The 21,739-nt window shown below is 41.4% G+C and overlaps 1 long non-coding RNA gene across 1 annotated transcript; it reads right to left on the bottom strand.

Moving 5' to 3' along the window:
* Window positions 1–1,052: 1,052 nt before the first annotated feature.
* On the bottom strand, window positions 1,053–21,146 carry LOC108537861 (uncharacterized). The gene is made up of 2 exons (XR_001887935.1): window positions 21,059–21,146; window positions 1,053–1,561 (listed from the first exon to the last, which is right to left on the bottom strand). It is a non-coding gene; the product is annotated as an uncharacterized LOC108537861 (long non-coding RNA).
* Window positions 21,147–21,739: the final 593 nt, after the last annotated feature.

Raw genomic sequence — 21,739 nt, 5'->3', positions numbered from 1 at the left:
ATCTATGTATACATCGTGAAGTGATTACCACAATCAAGCTAGTCACATATCTATCATGTTTGTTTATGGTATGAATGCTTAAGATCTATTTTCTTAGCAAAATTTCAAGTATACATTTTTTCCCCTTTTTTTGAGATAGGATCTCACTACGTTGGCCAGGCTGGTTTCAAACTCCTGGGCTCAAGCAATCCTCTACCTCAGCGTCCTGAGTCGTGGGGATTACAGAGGCCACCGTACTCCACAACACATTATTATTAACTGTAGTCACCATGCTGTAAAGTAGGTCTCCAGACCTTGTTCACCTTATAACTGAAATTTTGTACCCTTTAACCAACATCCCCTAGTCCATGGTAACCACCCTACTACTACTCTGTGTTACGGTGAGCTCGACCTGTTTTAGATTCCACACAAGTGAGATGTGCAGTATTTGTCCTTCTGGGTCTGGCTTATTTCACTTAGGATAATGTTCTCCAGGTTCATCAATGTTGTAGATCCGTGGGCATTTTTAGAAGTGAGGGTCTGCCTGTGAAGATTTCCTGGAAGCTTCTGCCCTCTAGTGCCCAGCCTGAGAGGTAGTGTGGCACCATCCCTACTTATCCTTGCTTGCTTCCTCAATTTACTCATCGCAATTCAGCGTGAGAAAATGATAGTCAGCAGGATGGAGCTGAGTAGTCCAAATACATAGCAAATCCTATAAAGATTGATGGAAGAGAAATAGGGAGAATCTAGTTAAATAAACCCAAAAGCATGCACACACCAGTATTTTTTCTTTACCTTTCTCTTGCGCCCTCTGCTTGTAAGTCACCCTCCAGGAGAATTGTGTAGCCAGTCCTCACAGTCCCCCATCACTGGTCATATCCTTAATCTCCCTGCTTGCTTCTGCCCTTCTTTCCAAGCGGAGAATGTGGGTTACCTGGTGGGAGCACAGCAGATCTGATTGAAGGCCTCTATGGACTCCAGTAAAAAGCATACCTTCGTATAGGTGGGCTTATATCGGTCATTTATTGTTGTCTAAAACAGATTTGTATGATGAGAAAATTATGCACGCTCACTGCAGAAAAGTACAAATTCCCCCACTTATTTATTTCTGCATGCAGATGCTTATTTAACTCAGGCTGAGTAGGTTAAGGTAAGAAATTCTGGAATGGGAAGACAAATCATTGGAGAAGAGGATAGTGGAGCTTCTAAGAGAGTCCAGGTAGGGATCACACCCAGACCCTGCAGTCTTTCCCCTCCTCTGAACGCTGCCCCTTGAAGTGCTTCGGTTTCCCTTCACTCAGAGCATGCGCCTAGTATCACCGTACACATTCACACAGTTCTTTCGGCCTCAAACCTGGGATTGCTTGGGGATCTGAGCACCATGGACTGGACTGGGGTGAGCTGTTGGGTTGGGCTGAATGCGGGCGCTGGGGCCGCTGCCATGGCCAAGCCCTGCCCTGGAGAATAGCTGCCCTAGGCCGACTCAGACGTACGTGCCTCCCCAGCAGCCTGGCTGCATCTGGTATCCTCTTTGACTTCATCTGGCATCTCTGTAACTCGAGGTCAAGCAGAGAAGAATAACCTGTTGAAATAACAAATCCATTAAGTTATTTTTAAATATGGATAAGTAAAAAATAAGAAAACAGAGACGGTTTATAATCCCACCTCCCAGCTAGCCTTTGTGGACATTAAAAAAATTACGGGCACAGCCTTAAAATGTGCATAACAGCATGGGAAGGTCCAAATGAAAAGTCGATAGATTTTCTATCCGCCAGTCCTTCATTTCAAAGCTAACCATTACTATCTCTGGAAAAAAATATTTACGTATGTGTATACTTATCTTTTAAAATTTGTAGAACATGGATTTTTTTCCATATTCATTCTGCTGCTGTTTTCTTTTTTCACTTCCTATTTCTGAGAGATATTTATACATTGGCACATCTAGATGTAATTAATACTTCTTAAGAGTGCATAGAATTCCATTTGTAAGGTAGCATAATTTATTTAGCTTATTCCTTACTCATGGATATTAAGGATTTAGTTTTCTCACTATAACCACATTGCAATGAACATATGCTTATGTCTATCTTGGAATATTTTTGTTGGTGTAACCTATAGGGTAATTTCATAGGAGTGGAAGTGCCAAGTTCCACAATGTGGAACTACACTTTAAAAAGGTATTGGTAGGCCGGGCGCGGTGGCTCAAGCCTGTAATCCCAGCACTTTGGGAGGCCGAGACGGGCGGATCACGAGGTCAGGAGATCGCGACTCTCCTGGCTAACACGGTGAAACCCGGTCTCTACTAAAAAATACAAAAAACTAGCCGGGCGAGGTGGTGGGCGCCTGTAGTCCCAGCTACTTGGGAGGCTGAGGCAGGAGAATGGCGTAAACCCGGGAGGCGGAGCTTGCAGTGAGCTGAGATCCGGCCACTGCATTCCAGCCTGGGCGACAGAGCGAGACTCTGTCTCAAAAAAAAAAAAAAAGCATGAAACATCTGCTGACATGTAGGAAAAAATATCAGCAATTAAATATATTTATTTTTACATTTATACACACTTTTTATCTTTTAAAACAAGTAAACTAACAGTTTGTAGAATGAATTATATACATATGTCACCTAGAAATATATAAACTTTTATTAGGGGTACAGATTCAAAATTGCTAACAAGGGTATGGAATAAATAAAGTTTGAAAATCACAAAAAAAAAAAAAAGGTATTGGTAGATTTTGTCAAATTGCCCATAAAAAAGATCATACAAATTTGGCCGGGCTTAGTGGCTCGTGCCTGTAATCCCAGCAACTTGGGAGGCCGTGATGGGCAGATCACCTGAGGTCAGGAGTTGGAGATCAGCCTGGTCAACATGGCAAAACCCTGTCTCTACTAAAAATACAAAAATTAGCCGGGCGTGGTGGTGGATGCTTGCAATCCCAGCTAATCAGGTGGCTGAGGCAGGAGAATCGCTTGAACCTGGGAGGCAGAGGTTGCAGTGAGCCGAGATCTTGCCATTGCACGCCCAGCCTGGGCAACAGGAGCAAAACTCTGTCTCAAAAAAAAAAAAAATCATACAAGTTTATAGTCTCACCACAAAGTGAACAAGGTTGAGCATCTTTTCATATGTAAAATGACCGTTAATATTCTTTTTTCTGTGAATTGCTTATTCATATTCTTTGCTCATTTTTCCATTGGGTTCAGCATTTACTGATTTGGCTGAGCTTGATAAATTAAGAAAGTTAGGCTTTTGTCTTTCATTGTGTTTTGTAGATGTTTTCTCCAATTTGTCCTGTGTGTTTTAACTTTGTGTTTAGTTCTTGTTTTGTTTGGTTTGGTTTTGCTGCAGCAGCATTTTAACATTTCATATGGCAAATTTGGCAGAGTACCTTTAGGCTATCAGCTTTTCTATCTTATTGTGAAAGGCCTTCCCCACTACAAGCTTATAAATCAATTTACCCATGCTTTTTATTTAAAATAACAACAGCAGTAGCCGCCACATTGTTGTTGTTAGGAAAGCCAGATAGTCAATGCAGAAAGTTTATAAAATACACTTAAGAGACAGAAAGAAATGTTATCGTGAAATTGCTAGAGATAGTCACTGTGAATATTTTGTCATAGGAAGTTCCTGTCTTTGATTCTATGTAGTAACTGCTGTATTTTGATGTCATGAATTCTACTTGTTAAATATTTGAGTTATATTTTTAAAAAACAGTTTTATTGAGGTATAATTTATATATCATGAAATTCACCCATTTTAGATGTATAATTCGATGACTTTTAGTAAACTTACGTAATTGTGCATTCATCACTACAATCTAAGTCTAGAACCTTTATTTCTTTCACCCTGGAAAGAAGCCGTGTGTCCATTTGCTGTAACTCTCCATTCCCTCCCCTCAGCCTTAGGCAACCACTAATCTACTTCCTGTCTCCATGGATTTGCCTTTTTTGAACATTTTATAGAAATGGAATCATACAATATGTATGTTTTTGTGTGTTTGGCCTCCTTCACTTAATATGAGGTTCATCTATATTGTAGCTGTATCAATAATTCATTGTTTTTATTGCTAAATAGTATTTCATTGAATGGATATGCCACATTTTTGAGTATCCCTTATCAGTGGAAGGACATTTGGATTATGTCCACTTTTCAGCTGTCATGAGTTTTATGCTAGCTATAAACGTTTGTCTACAAGTTTTTATGTGGACGTAGTTTCATTTCTTCTGGGTGTGTATCTAGAAATGGAATTACTGGTTCACATGATAACTTTATGTTAATGTTTGGTTGTATTTTTGAGGAGCTGGGACTGGGATCAATTAATATTGAAAACGTTAACTAGGAAGTGCAGACAGGAGCCTTTAGAGGAAAACCTCCCCAAAAAGGCCAGACCTGTGCAGTGTTTAAAGTTAGAGGACTTTAAAGCTGGGCACGGTGGCTCACGCCTGTAATCCCAGCACTTTGGGAGGGCAAGGGGGGAGGGGGGTGGATCACGAGGCCAGGAGTTCAAGACCAGCCTGGCCACCATGGTGAAACCCTGTCTCTACTAATAATACAAAAATTAGCTGGGTGTGGTGGCACGCGCCTATAGTCCCAGGTACTCGGGAGGCTGAGGCAGAAGAATCGCCTGAACCTGGGAGGTGGAGGTTGCAGTGAGCTGCGATCGCGCCACTGCACTCCAGCCTGGGTGACAGAATGAGACTCCATCTCAAAAAAATAAAATAAAATAAAATAAATAAAAGAGGACTTTTAATAGAGCCGGAGGTTACCTTTGGGTCTTGACCTAACAGAATGTTAGATGTGTTTCTTTTTGTGTGATATCAGTTGAGGCACTAATGTGTAATGGACAAAAATACAAAAATGGGTGTAAGACTGAACCCCACATGGGCAAAACTTAGAAAAGGTCAGGGATAAGGAGATGAGAACAGATGTTTGTACCCCCATGTTCAGAGCAGCATTATTCATTATTCACAATAGCTGAAAGGTAGAAGCAACTCAAGTGTCCACTGATGAATGAATGGAAAAACAAAGTGTGGTCTACCCATCCAATATTCCATCCTGACACATGCTATAGCATGGTTGAACCTTGAGGATATTGTACTCAGTAGAATAAGCCAGTCACAAAAAGAAATATTGTATGATTCCACTTATATGAGGTTCCTAGAGCAGTCAGATTCATAGAGACAGGAAGTTCAAATGGTAGGTTAGAGTTCATGTTAGAAACTCTGGGTACAGAGTTTCAGTGTGGGAGGATTGAAATAATTTTGGAGATGGTTTAGCCTTTATAGGTGCACAGCAGCATGAATATAGTTAATACAACCGAGCTATACATTTGAAAATGGTAAAAATGCTAAGTTTTACATCGCATGTAGTACCACGTACAAAGTAATGAAAAAGAGGGGAATTCCAGTATAGCCAGAGGAGGGGTATTTATGCCATGCCCTGTCTCCAGACTCTCTTCTTCTCCTCCATTCCACCCATGACTAGGGAAAGGGCTTCAGTGGGATTGTCCATGAGCTTGATTTGTGTTTGTTGAAGTTGGGACATGTTCAGAATGGGGTTGGCACCTTAGGAAATGGAGGGGCTAAGAGGCAGGTTCACCAACCAGCAGTGAGGTCTGGAGCGTGCTGTTACCTCTGGAATATCAAGGCCAAGGTCTCTCAATATTTCCTGTCCCCCAGAGTAGGCCCCTCCGTGGGAGAGCTGGCTAGAACCGTTTGTGAGTGCTGCCTGGGAAGCCACTGGGAAGGGTGGAGTCTGCAGCAGCATGAAGCCATGTGGAGTGGACAGTGGGGAAAAGCAGCCTGGGGGGTGGAATGTTTTGTTCAAAGCCTGAGAATTAGGTGAGAGGCCTCAGCAATTGGGTAATTAAAAAGAAAACAAAAGCCCATGAAATTGCTTCATGGAAGTAAGAGTTTGCTTTCACTGTGACAAGCCCAGAGTGTAGGGAGCCACCCAGCTAAGTAGAATCCATTGCCCCTCCCCAGGAAGGGCCCCAAACAGCAGCTAGTGGGAGAATGGAGAAGAGAAGAAGATGCCCACACCTTCTTTTCCAAAGCAGGCAGTCTTTAGGCCTCACTTAGCCAAGAAGAGAAGGACTCTGAATGAGGACTGAAGGGTTTGTTAATATCTTGGACGGAACCTGTACAAGTTACTAAACCAATGTTGATTTTATGATCTTAACACTGTAGAACCATCCTTTATCTAAGAGTGAATGCAGAAGTGATGGGATTTGCCCAAGTATCCATCCAGGGATAGGGGAAATTATCTCCATAATTATATTTTGAAGGCACCACGGGAGAATAAACAAAAACAAACAAACAAACAAAAGACAGTTATTGGCTTTGCTACAAAACTGGGTTAGTCAATATACAGATTGTACTCCCAACCCTGTTTCCCCCCAGTATATCTTTATTTTTTTCTACATAAGAACATTTTTTTCCCCAGTGTCTTTGTAAAGACTTTTATTTTTGTGGTCCACATGCTTTAACTTGTGTGTGGAAATAATCTGGACCGAGTCAGAAATCGTGGGTTCTAGTCTGTCTTATAGTCACAGTCTTCGTCTTTATTTTGTTTTAATTAATTTTATTTATTTATTTATTTATTTATTTATTTATTTATTTATTTGACGGAGTCTTACTCTGTCACCAGGCTGAAGTGCAGTGGCACGATCTCAGCTCACTGCAACCTCCACCTCCCGGGTTCAAGAGATTCTCCTGCCTCAGCCTCCCGAGTAGCTGGGACTACAGGCGTGTGCCACCACGCCCAGCTAATTTTTGTATTTTTAGTAGAGACGAGGTTTCACCATGTCAGCCAGAATGGTCTTGATCCCTTGACCTCGTGATCCGCCCCCCCTTGGCCTCCTAAAGTGCTGGGATTACACGTGTGAGCCCCTGGGCCCGGCCTCTTCTTTTTTTTTAATTTAAATTTTTATTTTAAGTTCTGGGGTACATATGCAGGATGTGCAGGGTTGTTACACAGGTAAATGTGTGCCATGGTAGTTTGCTGCACAGATCAACCCATCACCTAGGTATTGAACCCAGCATCCATTAGCTATTTTTTCTAATGCTTTCCCTCCCCCAGTCTCAGTCAAGAAATTCTTAACAGGGGTTGTTGGGTGGAAAGAAATATGTCTCTTGCCATGTGACAATGTTATTATAAAGATTAATATATCAGCACTGGGCTATTTATTTGGGGAGTGAGGTGGAAGGAATAAATGCTACATTTATACCTTTAAAAATTGTTAAATACTCTTCTATTAATGTTTGAGCCTCCTTTCTTATTTGCATTGTACATGAAATAGTCCTTACAAAATGAGTCACTTAATGTGTTGGCACAAATACAGTCTTTCTTAGTCAATGTTCACAGAAACCATTTGGACTTATTTTACTCAAAAAGGGAGTTATTAGAAGGATGCTGGGGAAAGATATCTGGATTCCTGAGGGCCAAGACCCAGGGAGCAAGAAGCCATCAGGAATTCCCAGGCCTCATCTGCTTCATTCTTTTCTTTATATCACTGTAGTTTCAGCCATACACAGAGATCACAATTCCATAGTCCCCAAGAAACAGCTGGGTTAGGGACATAGGTCTCTTAATGTAGAAGGGCTGCCAGGAACTCTGCTAGTGGGTGTATGGGGACAGACCTTGGAGAAAAGGGGTAATTGTGCACTGGATTGACATAAAAGAAGTGTCTGCTATGAAGCTATAGCAGCCTCCCTTATCCATGGGGTATCGATATGTTTCAAGACCCCAATGGATGGCTGAAACCTTAAATACTACTGAACCCTAGACATACTGTGTTTTCCTCTACATACCTATGATACAGTTTAATTTATAAGTTAGGCACAGTAAGAGATGAACAACAATAGCTAATAATGAAATAGAAAGAATTATAACAGTATAGTTTAATAAAAGTTATGTGAATGCCATCTCTTTCTCTCTCAAAATGCTTTGTTGCACTGTCCCAAGAGTAAACTAAAAACCATGGACAGTGAAACTGCAGATAAGCGGCGACTGTTGTTATTTGGAAATGAAGCCGTCATTCATTTCCTTCCTGCCCACCAAAAACCCACTGTATTAGGCCATCCTTGCATTGGAAGAAAGAAATACCTGAGACTGAGTAATTTATAAAGAAAAGAGGTTTAGTTGGCTTATGGTTCTGCAGGCTGTTCAGAAAGCATGGCACCAGCACCTGCTTGGCGTCTAGGGAGTCCTCAGGAAGCTTTCAATCATGGCAGAAGGCAAAGGGGAGGAGGCACATCACACGGTGAAAGCAGGAACAAGTTGGGGTAGGGAGGTGCCACACAATTTTAACCAGATCGCCTGTGAACTGAATGAGAGCTCACTTATCACCAAGGTGATGGCCCAATCCATTCATGAGGGATCTGCTCCTGTGATCCAAATACCGCCTACCGGGCCCCACCTCCAACACTGGGGATTACGTTTCCACCTGAGTTTTGGGTGGGGACAAATACCCAAACTATCTCACTGACCAACCCCTAACTGTGATCACGGCAAATAAACTCCAGTAACAGAAAAAGCAGTCCAATGAAAGATATAACAATTTTTCTATCTCTTCTGAGTTTAGAAAAATGAGCTAGAAATTTGGTGCGTGGATGAGTTCGTCTAAAGTCTTGTATATGCTCAAGAATGTCTTGCCTGTGAGTGTGCTCTATAACATTTAGAGAAACTACAGAGGGAAATTATAATGTCTTTTCCCATGAAAACTATTAGGAAAATGGGGCCGGGCGCAGTGGCTCATGCCTGTAATCACGGCACTTTGGGAGGCCGATGTGGGCAGATCACGAGGTCAGGAGATGGAGACCATCCTGGCTAACACGGTGAAACCCCATCTCTACTAAAAATACAAAAAATTAGCCGGGCATTGGGGCCGGCGCCTGTAGTCCCAGCTACTTGGGAGGCTGAGGCAGGAGAATGGCGGGAACCCGGGGGGCGGAGCTTGCAGTGAGCCGAGATCCCGCCACTGCACTCCAGCCTGGGCGACAGAGCGAGACTCCTTCTCAAAATAAAACAAACAAACAAACAAACAAACAAAACCACACAGGAAAATGGATGCCAATTGACTGTATCAAATTTCGTATTTGTAGACTTGGTAGATTTGGAACTCTAAAGTAGATCCTATGAGGAGACAGATAATTCAACAACAACAACAACAAAAAAAAAAAGTAAAAAAACTCTGTGTCCTAGGTGACTCCATGAAATGTAAGTCAAACGCTATGGTATACCATATTTATCTTAACAGAGAAACACTCAGAAGCCTAGCCGGTTTTTTGAGGGAAGAACTATTTGTATAGAAACCTGGAGGTACAAACCATTCAGTAGGAGAATTGTCCTATTATGCCTTTAGCCACATCTCATTTAAAATTTTGAGTAAAGAAAGTTCTAGAGCCTGTAGTAAAAATATTTTTTCAAATGTAAATTCATTTATTCAAATACATTTTATCTACCCTTTCCTTCCATCCGGCACCTTCTCAAGGACCTCTCTATTACAGTATTTTGGGATCTTGAATCAGCTGCTGACCATGGCTCTTAGTTGCATAGAGACCTCCTGTTGTAATGCATTTGCTTGTCGTGGAGCTTAAAATTTATTATTTAGTAACCAAAGATAGACACGGGTTCAGGATCCTGCAGAAATTAAATAAAGGTCCTTGAAAAACTTGGATGTATCCTGCTTATCTTTTCATTTCTCCTTTTCCTGGGTTTTCACTGCTATCTGTATGGGAAAAATATAGCTATATTTTCCTCTTGTATTCTCAAAGGCAAGTACTGAGTATCCCAGATTCACCATTTGACAGGAAGCAGAGTGTCATCACTGTAGGCAGATCTAATACCGATGGAAAAGAGCTGATGTAATTTATATGCTCTCTATGATTTCTGTAAGCCTTTACAGAATTGTTTTATGTTGTAACAGCAGCTGAAGGCAGCTGTATTAAGCAACATTGAACAGAGCAGTAAAATGCATTTCAGACCAGGAGGAATTCAGCCATTCTAGAACATGGTGCCTTCCACAATGAAGGGCAAATCACAATCAAAATAAAGCCCACAAAGTTTACTTCACCTACTGTGTTTGGAACTTTGCCAAACAGCAACTTTAACAGTGACATAGACATATAAATATATAATGTACATGAACAAATGACCAGTAAACTTTGACATCTGGTTTTTATCTTAAGTCTGTTTCTTTGTCTTGTCACTGTGGAAAAAACCCCGGAAAAGTCTTGAAAGCTAATTAGCTCCAAATTTACTTTAGGAATAAAGGGCCAAAGAGTTTTGATGACAAATTTTTCTTTGTTACAGCTGCCAAGCTGGTCTCTGACCCCTCAATTTAATGGAAGTGATTATTTATTTGCACATAAGTCCTTTGTTTTTTTCAATGCAGAACTCTCTTTCCTGGAAATAGGTACCTGGCTTCTAATTCCCATTTGCAAAGAATTTGCTGTCTTAAACAAGCTTCAACATACTGTACTAAACATCTCTTTCAATATATTCCTTTATTAAATGGATTTCTAGGCTTTGTCAGAGGGAATGTATAATAATAATATATGTTGTTTTTTGAGTTTATATTTTCCTTCAAATTAAACAAATTTTTCCTTTAAGACTAATTTCCCACCCAGTTTACATATTCTTAGTGAGTGTGCACGCACACACATACATACACCTACACACACATACACACACACACTTTCTACATTCTTGTCTTTTTCATTATATTTATGAATATATTATTTTGGTATAGGTGTAAATGAAAAGTTATTCATTTCAGGTTATCATTTATTGTCTATTATTTTGAAAGATCAAAGTTTGACTTAATTCCACTTTATCATAATCACAAAACTTCTGGTGGGCTATCATCCTCTTAAAGCAGTTAAATAGCTTTTATATAAATGTGAATGTATATATTATATGTACACAAATGTATATATACATACATATTTGAGAAATATATATAATACATATGGCATATATATGAAAGCACCACTGAATCAGACACATTATATACATTTTTCTTTATTTTAGAGCAAGAAGCATTTAGGGGTAAATGTATAGGCTGAAGTTAAAGATGTGGGAACTCAGTAGTCATAAAGTTGCTGGTCTAATGATGTCAATGTCAGTCCTCCAGCCTAATGGGAAAGGTATGGAGAACCCCTTGGCTTTCTTCTCAACAAAACTTGTCTTCTCTTCCTCCTCTGCACACTGTGAGACTTTGTAGGACTTAGAAGGCTGTGTGTGTGAATCAGCCAGGAAATAAATCTCTCTGCTGGGCTTAATCAACCTCTGTTGCCCTTAGGTCTTTGCAGAGGTCCTGGGATTGCAGGTTCTGGACCTAGCCCAAGGAAGCTCAGTTTTTCCTTGCCAAAATTGACGCAAATAACCTCCAGAAGAGGATCACTTTTTCTTTTTTTTTTTAAGAGCATGAATGTACGTGTCACTCATTCTCCCATGTAAACATTGGCATAAATAGCTGATTTTATCCTTGGGGTGGCATAGTCTGTCCTACGACTGCCAAAAGAACCTGGACTCTGCCATGGTAAATAAGCCCCTCATCTTGCCCAAGAAGAAGCACATTTATATGGTTAGAAATGCCTACATTTTATTACAGGCTTAAAATTTGAAACGAAATGTAAACATTGTATTTGGCATAGCTGGGAGTAAATTTACATTGCTAATGGCTTCAAAACAAAAATAAGCTTTACTTAGCAAAGAAAACTTTAATAATTCTATTGAAAATAAATTTTACTGCTATGGCAACTGTAAAACAAAGATAATAAACAAAAGAACCATAGCGTGAAACCATGTCACATTTGTAGGTGCCATGGGCTGAGAGATTAAATCTTTAGTAATTCTTGTGAAAACACAGTGCTTCAGTCAATTTCTGGATCTTACTATCGGCATATACTGTTATGCAGATACATTGTTTCGCTTAGTCTGCTTGCCTTTTAGTGAACTTAGTTATATTCATGTCTAAAAAAAACTGTAAACTTATTATGCATGACTCATTTTTTCATAGTCTTCAAAATGATTTTAAGGATAGATAATGATCTAGTAAACTAATGTTACAATTAACTATTAATCATTGGCTATTTAGATTTATAGTTTCACTTTTGTAGTTTTGCCTCTATTGACATATTTTCTTAGGATAAATTTCTAGGAATAAAATTCTTGTGTGAAGGGGTTATTGATATTTGTTTTCTTTTCTTTCTTTCTTTTTTTTTTTTTTTTTGAGACAAAGTCTAGCTCTGTGACCCAGGCTGGAGTGCAGTGTTGGCTCACTGCAACCTCTGCCTCCCGGGTTCAAGCAATTCTCCTGCCTCAGCCTCCTGAGTAGCTGGGATTACAGGCGCTAACCATGCCCAGCTAATTTTTGTATTTTTAGTAGAGACAGGGGTTCCACCATGTTGGCCAGGCTGGTCTTGAACTCCTGATCTCAGGCAGTCCGCCCACCTCAGCCTCCCAAAGTGCTGGGATTACAGGCGTGAGCCACCACGCCTGGCCCATTTATTTTTCTTATTTACATATTTTCTTCCTTTGACTTGTTTGCTTGTGTTTGTTCTCAGTTTTTAGAATCATGAAATATTTTGGTCACATAGAAAAATATACAGAAGGCTCTTATTTTATTTTAGACCTTTTCCCCTGTTGTTGAGGCACTTGTGTGAGCTCAAGAAACATCTAATGAATGAAAAGATACTCCTTTGGTGCTTTAGAAATGCGGTTTTGAGATTAAGTCCAATCAATAAGTCTTTATTGAGCATATATTACGCACAACAGCACAGACCAAAGTGCAAAGAGATTCTGGAAATTTTGACTTAATGAGTTAATTCAGTTCCACTAGGGCAGAAGCCCTTGTTCACTTTTCTCCTTCTTGGGTGACAGGTGGGTCTGCGTCACAGCCGCTCTGGAGGAAGAGCTAGCCATCTCTTCCTGTTGTCACCGTTGCCTTGGTAGGACTGGGGTGTATATGGGTGTGTACTTGTCTTTCTTAACTTTTCACTTTCGAAGATCTTCCTTCTTCATCTTGTCCTGCTCTCCGGAAGGTGAGAGGTTGCTTCTATCATCTCCATTTGTGTGCAGTCTAAAATGGCTACAGGGCAGCCTAAGCAAAGGGGCTGGAGGAGAAGATATTGGCTATTTCAGGAGAAGACCCTGAAGAAATCCCTTCTCCCTAGAGGAAAAATGTCACGGGGAGAGCTCGAGATGGTGATACCCAATAAAGCAGTTTTTAGTCAACTTCTCCCACCTAGTGGCCGTTTCTGAGAGGCTTTTTTCCCCTTTATTTTTAAAAGTATTTTGACAGATGCAGACATTTATATCTATCAATCCATGTTTTCTTAAAAAATGTCAAGATCAAAATAACACAGTGTCACAAAGAGAAGTAATCATTGCAAGAACTAAAACCCAGAGATGCTTTAAGTTGGTTCTTGGGCAACCACTTATATTTTAGTTTGTTTTCTTCAGTCCTATTTGAATTTTTATTGTCACATGTGTATGATACTTTTATAATATATATTTTAAGTTTTTAAATTTATAAAGGTCTTTTAAAAATATAAATAGGGCCGGGCACAGTGGCTCATGCCTGTAATCCCAGCTGAGGTCAGCAGTTCGAGACCAGCCTGGCCAACATGGTGAAACCCCATCTCTACTAAAAATACAAAAAATTAGCTGGGCATGGTGGTGCGTACCTGTAATACCAGCTGTTCAGGAGGCTGAGGCAGGAGAATTGCTTGAACCCGTGAGGCGTAGGTTGCAGTGAGCAGAGATCTTGCCACAGCACTCCAGCCTGGGCAACAGAGTGAGACTCAATGTAAATATATATTTGTACACACACACACACATATATATAAATATACATATATATAAAACAGATATATATATACACACACACCCAAGTTTTGAGGGGTGTTAATTTCTGGCAATCAGTGCAAAAGGAGTATTAAATATGAATGTGAAAAAAGTTTAAAAGGAAAATTTTAAACGTTTTCAGATAATCTTATATAACATGGGAAATAAACATTACTTAAAAATTTACTTCATTTGCTCCTACTTCATCAAATCAAACGGTTTCCATTTCTCAGGTTGTTTTCATTCATTGATCAATATGCAAACATAATTTTTCTCTAATATATAACAGTCCATCCAGATTTTCTGACATGGGATCAGAATCTTTAAATGCTTCATTATGGAAACATCGCCATCTACAAAGGGGGCATGAGTGAAATCAGTAGAATTTTCTTTGCTGGAGATCTCTGTTGCCAGAAGGGTGAGTGGGTTTTGTCAGATGAATTGTGTTTTGATGAAACAGTGTAGCTGAAGCCTGGAGCGAACCTTCTGGTACCGCAGAGGGCCCTTCTGTTGTGTAAGTTTTGCAGTAGCACAGATTGCATTCTTAGCTCTGACACAGTCTTTGTGATTTTGAACAAACCTAGGCTTTCAGACTTGATTCCTTGGTGCATTATTTTGCTAGGACTTCCATAGCAAAGTACCACAGACTGTGGCTTAAACAGCAGAAATGTATTGTCTCACAGTTCTGGAGGCTGGAAGTCTGAGATCAAGGTGTTGGCTGGGTTGGTTTCCTCTGAGACCGCTTCTCTTAGTTTTCAGGCAGCTGCTGTCTTGCTGTGTCCTCACGTGGTCCCTCCTCAGTGTGTGTCTGTGTCCTCATCTCCTCTTCTTATACGAATATCAATCGTATTAGATTAGGGTCCACCCTTAATGACCTCATTTTAACCCAATTACCTCCTTAAAGATCCTATTTCTAAATACAGTCACATTCAGAGGCACTGGGGCTTAGGGCTTCAGCACTTGAATTTTGGGGAGTCAAAACTCAGCTCATAGTGCCTGGCTTGGGAATATGGCTAATAATTTTGCCTGGCAATTGTGCAGTTTCAAGGTCATGTTTAGAAAACTCCTGGTGTGATGCCAAGGCACACAGTAGCTGCTCAATGAACAAGCTGTTATTCCTACTTAAGTTTGGATTTCGAACATCAGATTTCCTTAAAGTGAGGAGCCTCTATAACAGAATCCAGGGATTTTTAAAATATTGGATCAAAATGCCATTCAGTCAGCTAGGACCCGAAGCTAATCTATCTCATTGCATCTTCTCTGGCCTTAATGCTGCACCAAGACACTGCATGTACTAAATGCTCCACTTTTAGGAATGCTTAGTTGTCCGGTCTGGGTCCACTTGCTCCAGTTACTCCAGCTCACCCTGGGAGGCAGTAAGCAGTCCTAAGAACCTTAGTTAGGACCATAGTCCTGGAGTCCCCAAGATGTCCAGCTCCATTGCTTACATCCTAGACATAGACATGGTATTTAACCTCTTTAAAGCTTCAGTTTCCCCATTTGTGAAATGGGGGTAATTGCATTAGTACTAAATCTGTAGCATTCGTGTGAGAACTGAATAAAATGGTCAAAGTAAAGCCCTTGACATAATGGTAACAGACAACAGGTAAGCTCTTAATTTTTAAAAATGTTTAAAAATTTTTTTGAGACAGGTTCTCACTCTGTGCCCTAGGCAGGAGTGCAGTGGTGCTATCACAACTCACCACAGCCTCGAACTCCTGGGCTCAAGTGATCCTCCCATCTCGGCCTCCCAAGTAGCTGGGACTACAGGTGCTGGCACCATACCTGGCAAATTTCATTGATTTTAATTGTTTGGCAGAGTCTTGTTATGTTGCCCAGGGTTGTCTCAAACCCCCCGGGCTCAAGCGATCCTCCCGCCTCATCTTGGTTTCCTGAAATGCAGGGATTAAAATACAAACCACCATGTGTGGCCGGTAAACTCATTACTGTTGGCTTTTATTATGATTTTTATTTGCCTCCCAGTACCTAGGCATCTAATTATAAGAGGAATGCCCTTTCAGAATGCCTGTCATAGTATTGCAGTTAGTGGGGTAGCTCCACTGCATTCCTGAGAAGTGAGGCTTGGGAGGCTGGTATCTCTCCTGCATCCTGCTGCTACCCCATAAAGGAGGAGCCCAGTGGGGCTTGACTCCCAGCCTGCACACCTCCTCCTTTTCCTTGGCTTGCTGACCTTTCTCTTAAGGGCTTTTTCCTCCCTCTGCCTACCCTGGTAATGACTACCCTCTTTTCCATTCTTTTATTTATTTATTTTTTTAATTTTATTTTAGGTTCAGGGGTACATGTAAAAGTTTGTTACATAGGTAAACTTATGCCACAGGGTTTTGTTCTACAGATTATGTCACCAGCTAGGTATTAAGCCCAGTACCCAATAGTCATCTTTTCTACTCCTCTCCCTCCACCCACCCTCCACCCTCAAGTAGACCCCAGTGTCTGTTGTTTCCTCCTTTGTGTTCGTAAGTTCTTATAATTTAGCTCCCGCTTATAAGTGACAACATGTGGTATTTGGTTTTCTGTTCCTGTATGATTTTACTAAGGACAATGACCTCTAGCGTCATCCATGTTCCTGCAGAAGACATGATCTTGTTCTGTTTTACGGCTGCTTAGTATTCCATGGTGTATACGTACCACGTTTTCTTGATCTAATCTGTCATTGATGGGCATTCAGGTTGATTCTATGTATTTGCTATTGTGAATAGTGCTGCAGTGAACATTCATGTGCATGTGTCTTTATGATAGAACGATTTATATTCCTCTGGGTATACACCCAGTAATGGGATTGCTGGGTCAAATGGTAGTTCTGCTTTTAGCTCTTTGAGTAATTGCCATACTGCTTTCCATAATAGTTGAACTACTTTACACTCCCACCAACAGTGTATAAATGTTCCCTTTTCTCTGCAACCTAGCAGCATCTGTTATTTTCTGACTTTTTAATAATAAGCATTCTAACTGGTGTGAGGTGATATCTCACTGTGGTTTGAATTTGCATTTCTCTAATAATTAGTGGCATTGAGCTTTTATATGCTTGTTGGCCGCATGTATGTTTTCTTTTGAAAAGTGTCTGTTCATGTCCTTTGCCCGCTTTTTAACGGGGTTGTCTTTCCTTGTAAATTTAAGTTCCTTACAGATGCTCGATATGAGACCATTGTCAGATGCATAGTTTGCCAGTATTTTTCCCCATGTATATGTTGTCCGTTTACTCTGTTGGTAGATTCTCTTGCTGTGCAGAAGCTCTTAAGTTTAATTAGATGCCACTTGTCAATTTTTGCCTTTGTTGCAATTGCTTTTGGTATCTTTGTCATGAAATCTTTGCCCATTCTTTTTCTTTTTTTTGTTTTTTTTGCAGACAAAGTCTCACTCTGTCACCCAGGCTGGAGTGCACTGGCATAATCTCGGCTCACTGCAACCTCCCCCTCCTGGGTTCAAGCAATTCTCCTGCCTCAGCCTCTGGAGAAGCTGGGACTACAGGCGCACACTGCCACACCCAGCTAATTTTTTGTATTTTAGTAGAGATGGAGTTTCACCATGTTGCCCAGGCTGGTCTCAAACTCCCGAGCTCAGGCAATCCACCTGCCTCGGCCTCCCAAAGTGCTGGGATTACAGGTGTGAGCCACCGTGCCCAGCCTCTCTGTCCATTCTTATGTCCTGAAGGGTATTGCCTAGGTTGTCTTGTGGGATTTTTATAGTTTCGGGTTTTGCATTTAAGTCTTTAATCCATTGTGAATTGATTTTTGTACATGGTGTAATGAAGGGGTATTAAGCCCAGCTTCAATCTTCTGCATGTGGCTAGCCAGTTATCCAAGCACCATTTATTGAATAGGAAGTCTTTTCCCCATTGATTGTCTTTGTCTAGTTTGTTGAAGATCAGATGTCTGTAAGCATGCAGCATTATTTCTGGGCTCTCTGTTTTGTTCCATTGATCTATGTGCCTGTTTTTGTAGCAGTACCATGCTGTTTTGGTTACCATAACCCTGTAGTATAGTTTGAAGTCGGGAAGCATAATTTCACCAGCTTTGTTCTTTTTGCTTAGGATTGCCTTGGCTATCCAGGCTCTTTTTTGGTTCCATATTATTATTATTATTATTATTATTATTATTATTATTTTCAGAGTCTCACTCTGTCACCCAGGCTGGAATGCAGTGTCACAATCTTGGCTCACAGCAACTTCTGCCTCCTGGTTTCAAGTGATTCTCTTGCCTCAGCCTCCCAAGTAGCTGGGATTACAGGTGCCTGCCACTATACCTGGCTAATTTTTGTAATTTTAGTAGAGACAGGATTTCACCATGTTGGCCAGACTGGTCTCGAACTCCTGACCTCAGGTGATCCACCCACCTCAGCCTCCCAAAGTGTTGGGATTATAGGCATTAGGCACTGCACCTGACCCCATATTAATTTTAAAGTAGTTTCTTTTTTCTAGTTCTGTGAAGAATGTCATTGGTAGTTTGATAAGAATAGCATTGAATCTGTACGTTGCTTTGGATTGTATGGCCATTTTAATAATATTGATTTTTCCTATCCATGGGCATGGGATGTTTTTCCATTTGTTTGTGTCTTCTCTGATTTCTTTGAGCAGTGTTGGAGATCTCTCACTTCCCTGGTTAGTTGTATACCTAGGCATATTATTCTATTTTTGTGGCAATTGTGAATGGTATTGCCTTTCTGATTTAGCTCTCAGCTTGACTGTTGTTGGTTTATAGGAATGCCAGTGATTTTTGTACATTGACTTTGTATCCTGAAACTTTGCTGAAGTTGTTTATCAGCTGAAGGAGCTTTTGGGCTGAGACTCTCTGCCTAGTTGTAATCATGTTACAGTATCTGAAAGAACCTTCTCTTGGCCGGGCGCAGTGGCTCACACCTGTAATCCCAGCACTTTGGGAGGCCAAGGCGGGTGGATCACCTGAGGTGAGGAGCTTGAGACCAGCCTGGCCAACATGGTGAAACCCAGTCTCTACAAAAAAAAAAGAAAAGAAAGAAAAAAAAAATTAACTGGGCATGGTGGCAGGTGCCTGTAATCCCAGCTACTCAGGAGGCTGAGGTAGGAGAATCTCTTGAATGCAGGAGGTGGAGGTTGCAGTGAGCAGAGATCACGCCACTGTACTCCAGCCTAGGTGACAAGAGCAAAACTCCATCTCAAAAAAAAAAAAAAAGAATCTGCTCTTTCTCTTGCTTTCCATTGACAATTCCTCCCCACACTTTTCCTCCCTTCTCTGCAAAACTTCTTGAAAGTGTAGCCAGTATGCTGGACATTTGCTTCTCTGCCATTCATATCCTCCTTAGCACCTTCACCTTTTTGTCCTGCTCCTGGAGTTCTACCTGAAACAGTTCCCTTGAAGCAATTCTTCTCTTTTGCCTTCTTACTTGTTCTGTCTTTGCAGTTCTTGTTGCCCAATATCTTCCCCCTGCCACCCACTTTTTGTGTGTGTGTGTGTGACAGGTTCTGACTCTGTTGCCCAGGCTGGAGTGCAGTGGCGTGATCACAGCTGACTGCAGCTTTAACCTCCTGGGTTTGAGCAATTCTCCCATCTCAGCCTCCCGAGTAACTGAGACCACAGGTACATGCCACTGAGGCAGGCTAATTTTTATTTTTATTTTTTGCAGAGATGGGGTCTCCCTACATTGTCCATGTTGTTCTCGAACTTTTGACCTCAAGCAATCCTCCTGCCTTAGACTCTCAAAGCCACAGTGCCCAGTCCCACATCTCCTTTTGAAGCTATTTTGTCTGGTTTTCATGACTTTGCTCTGGATTGTCACAAGACTAGTAAACTTGCGCAGATGTCTCTAAGTCTCTAACTTGATACTACACTTCCAGAGTGTGGCAGGACCTGGGACATGAACCCAGCTTAGACACGGGGAGGAAGTTGGTGTGAAGAAGGGAACGGGCACAATTGGAGCCAGGGGCCTGATTGGGAAGACTTCCTGGGAGTGCTGCCTTCCCTCTGTTCTGCTTCTCTTCCCATCTCTTACATCTTTTTCTTGCTTCCCTTTCTGGTCCCACTCCTTAAAGGTGGTAGGACCCAAGTTTCAGTGTTCTGTTCCCCTTCAACCTTCTTATCCCTCCTAACGCTTCAATGATCATATCTACACAGATAACTGTCTCTTGACCTTTCTCCTGACCATCAGTCCATCATCTCCTACGACTTGCTAGGGACTTCCAACCACGTCCAGCCCACATCTCAAACCTAACTTTATGGATGCCATTATTTCTTCGTACTGCCTTGCACTGTGGTCCTTTCCTCTCAATTCCTTCCACTCCATCTTCCTTCAACTTTCCCACCACCTCTCTCCTGCCTTCCCACTTCCAGTCCTCCCAATCTGTGCCTGGGCTCCTCATCCTGCTGCCTCTCTTTTCCCTCGGGGTCATCTTGCCCCCAAAGCCTACTTGGTTCAGATTCCCCGCGGCTTCAGAATCTTTAATGGCTCCTTGGTGGTGGTGAGAAAAAAGCTCAACCCCTTAGTTAGCCTGGCATTAGAGGCCCTTCACAACCTGGCCTTCACCTTCATCTCTGAAGTCACCTCCTCTGGATTCTTGCCAAGAGGAGCTGTCAGCTGCAGGTTGGGGGTTGTGTTAGACAAGCCATGTGGCTTGACTCTCAATTTTCCTCCTGCCTGAGAGACTCTCCCTGTCTTCTCTCCTCTTTGACAAAGACCAACTGAGCCCATAGTGGTTTTCTGCCTCCTCCAAAGTTCTAAATAACTTAAAAAACGTGTCTCTGTGGACTCCCCAAAGAGCCAAGATCCCTGCAGGCAGAACCTGTATTTTATTTGGGTGCAGACAGTTTGCTGGGCAATCCAGTCCTGCTGGTTGCACTGCCAGTTACTAGCCATGCTGTGGGCACCCTTCTGCATCTCAGCTTCTTTGGTTTATTATAAAATTGGAATGATTCCTTCCTGTTTTCCCAAAATGTTGGTTGTAATAATCAAAAGAGCGAATGGATGAGAAAATGCTTTGAAACTCTAATAATAAGCAATGTCAGCTATTGTCAATTTTCCTTTCCAATCCCTGGCTTGTCTGTCTATCCGTATCCCTCTTTCATACTATAAACAATCAAGTGTAAAGCAGACTTCTCAGCTTTAAGCTTTGCCTGGAAAGAACAATGGCAAAGGACTATCACTCCTTAAGCCCCAGGACATAAGAAGATTACCAGCTGGGCACAGGGAGCTGGGATCCTTCTGCCAGGCTGCTCAGATGATGGGTGCCCGGAGGAGCAGGTACTTACCATCTGTCAAGGCATCTGGCTCATGCTCAAGAATGCAGCTCAGTTTCTCAGCTGACAACATACATCTGACCCAAGGTGTGAAGCTCAGGATCTCAGACATGTGTGATCCAGGATGATTCATTTCCCTGTATGGTCCTGTGAGAACACGTTCGCCTTACGCATTTTCTATTACTATCACGGCTGTCAGTGCAATGCAGATATTTAGTCTCTGCTCACTCTATTCGCCACCACTGCCAAATGGCTGATGCTGCTGAGGGCTTTTCTCAAACTGGCAGGTGTGTTCTCCTTATCACTTGTCTCACGTGTGTTTCATTTCCCCTTCTCTATTTCTCCAAGGTTAGGATTAAAAAGAACATATTTATTTATTTATGACTTTATTTAGATATGTACAGTGCTGGATGGCGTGCAAGCCAATTTCATAGACTTATTCTTAGTTTGTCCTTATTCCTGTGAAGTTCACAGCCCTAAAATTTAAAATGTGAGGAATTGCAGGAAGTAGAAGAAATAATTGCACCTGGTATCCTGAACCATGTCACTGCAGACCTGCTTACCTACTGCCTTATCACATGTCCTCTGTTACGTGTGAGCCAGTCTCATCTATTCAAGTAGCATGTTATTTTTTTTTGAATTGATAGACTATTATTTCTTTTTATAGAGACAGAGTCTCTTTATATTGCCTAG

This window comes from Rhinopithecus bieti, unplaced genomic scaffold, assembly GCF_001698545.2.
Source record: "Rhinopithecus bieti isolate Rb0 unplaced genomic scaffold, ASM169854v2 scaffold_14839, whole genome shotgun sequence".
Lineage (NCBI taxonomy): Eukaryota > Metazoa > Chordata > Mammalia > Primates > Cercopithecidae > Rhinopithecus > Rhinopithecus bieti.
Note: the sequence above shows the minus strand (reverse complement) of the source record. Positions and strands in the feature narration are given on the sequence as shown.